The 2,365-nt window shown below is 44.4% G+C and overlaps 1 long non-coding RNA gene across 1 annotated transcript; it reads left to right on the top strand.

The window, feature by feature from the left end:
• Positions 1 to 767: 767 nt before the first annotated feature.
• On the top strand, positions 768 to 2,151 carry LOC130368467 (uncharacterized). Its single transcript, XR_008892477.1, has 3 exons — positions 768 to 1,031; positions 1,407 to 1,559; positions 1,862 to 2,151. It is a non-coding gene; the product is annotated as an uncharacterized LOC130368467 (long non-coding RNA).
• Positions 2,152 to 2,365: the final 214 nt, after the last annotated feature.

The raw sequence follows: 2,365 nt of genomic DNA, 5'->3' as shown, positions 1-2,365 counted from the left end.
CTGGGAGTTGTAGTTTTGAAACATCTGGAGGGCTACAGGTTAGAGACCACTGTATAATGGTCTCAGACTGTAGCCCCCCAGATGTTGCTCGGCAACTTACCGGCTTCCGTCGGATCCAGGGAGCCGTCCTCTTCTGCCGCACACCGCCTGCCGATCACCGTCGTTCCTCTGCCTCCGGATGGGTAAGTGGATGTCGGCGCCCGGTCCTCTTCGTTTTCACCGTTATGCCCCGCCTATTGTGGGTGGGCAGGACAGAGAAAATTAAAGTAAACCCCCCTGTCCACCGATCTGCTATTGGTGGTCGTGTCTAGACCACCAATAGCAGGGATAGGAGGGGTGGCATCCCTGCCACCTCACTCCTATCCCTTCAGGGGGATCCCCCTTATATTCCGGGCCACCATAGGCCCGTAATGACCCGGAATCGGCACAAATCGCAAGTGTGAATTCACTTGCGATTTGCGCCGATCGCCGACATATGGGGGGGGGGGGGCGTCTGATGACCCCCCTAGGCATTTGCGCGGGGTGCCTGCTGATTGATATCAGCAGTCACCCCGGTCCGGTCCCACGTGTGGGCACGCTATATTGATGACATCATCATGATTTGGAAAGGATCCCAGGAGGACCTTGATCAATTCATTAAGGATTTGAACATGAACAGCTTGAATATAAAATTGATGTATAAAAGTGGTAGAGTGAATATGGAATTTTTGGATATTCTACTTACAGTGGATGACAATGGTCATTTACGTTCTGACCTATACAGGAAACCCATGTCCACCAATGCACTTCTCCACGCCAATTCTGCGCATCCCACAAAATTGATCCGCAGTATTCCAGTAGATCAATTTTTACGTGCCCGTCGAATTTGTTCCACCATGGAGGCCTTTGAAGCACAAGTCAGCGAGCTGAGTCAACGCTTTCGAGACAGGGGATATGATGAAGCATGCATTAAAAAAGCCTACAAACGAGCTAAATACTCCAACCGTGATGGCCTCTTACAGTCAAGACCCCCTAAGGATAATGACAATCAGGTGAGATTTATTACTACCTATAACTCACAATCAGGGCAGGTACGACAGATCTTGTCCAAATATTGGGACATATTGATGGTTGACCCAGTTCTCAAATTATACCTAAATCCTCATCCATCTATCACTTACAAAAGAGCCACGAACCTACGTGCATAGTCACCACACTGGGAATAAACCCCAAAGATTATTTGGTGCGAAAGGCCCAAAATGGGGTAGTAAACCTTGTGGCTCTTGTATTGCATGAGGTAATGTTACTTCTGACACATTTTTGGGATTCCAGGCGAACCAAACAATACAAAGTTACGCACACCATATCGTGCAACACTGTCTGTATCATTTACCATGCTACCTGCCCGTGTCACTTGATTTACGTAGGTCTCACCACGAGGGAATTCAAGAAGAGGGTTAGAGAGCATGTTCGGGGCATCCTGTCTGCGAAAGAAGAAGATGACATCACCACGTTGACAACATTACCACACCATTTCAAACTCCATCACTCCAGCGACCCATCTGGCCTACAGTTTCGAGGTATTGATCGCGTTTTTGTGGGTCCCAGAGGGGGTAATTGGGAAAAAAATGCTGGCACAGAAGGAGGTCCAATGGATTTTTAAACTTGACAGTTTATCCCCTTGGCCTTAATGATTCCTTGAGCTTTGCCTCCTTTTTATAACACCATAATTTGCGCTTCGTGCTTAATATTTTTCCTGTTACATTCCTACCTGTCCATTTTCTGTTACTGTGATTGTCCATGGCTTGGCTCTCACATTTTTTATGTGTTTTTATCTTTCATTTTTTGTTTTTAACCAGTTTATTTGTATTTTTTGTTTCAGTACTTATCTTCATGTCCTCAAGCCGCCACCTATCCTGCCTTTTATTACCATCATCAGCCACTTTACATATGTAATCCTGTTCTTGTTCCATCTATGCATTTGAGTTTTGGCTCATTTATGTATCTATATGTTGGTTTCAACTCAGGCCCTTGCACTTTACCATCATATACCGCTTTCTATCCTGGTACCATAGCAGTATGTACCTGTGCCCATGTTCTTTATTATCTTTTTTTTTTATATATTTTTATTTTAATAATTACAAAAATACATTGTACAAATCCGATAAAACAACATCACCATTGTACAAATCCGATAAAACAACATCACCAATCGGAAGAAAAGCAGAAGCCATAGAAGCCAAATTAATACTTGTTTACATAGTATGTCTAATCAACAATTCATCTCTCCACAGTACCTCGCCAATGCTGTTTCGTTCCCCCCTACATTCCTACCTAATTTATATCTGTCCATACTAGGGTCCATTACATTGTTCAAATCTCCAAC

Source organism: Hyla sarda, chromosome 4, assembly GCF_029499605.1.
Source record: "Hyla sarda isolate aHylSar1 chromosome 4, aHylSar1.hap1, whole genome shotgun sequence".
NCBI lineage: Eukaryota > Metazoa > Chordata > Amphibia > Anura > Hylidae > Hyla > Hyla sarda.
The sequence above is the reverse complement of the archived record's forward strand: the minus strand, read 5'-3'. Positions and strand labels throughout refer to the sequence as shown.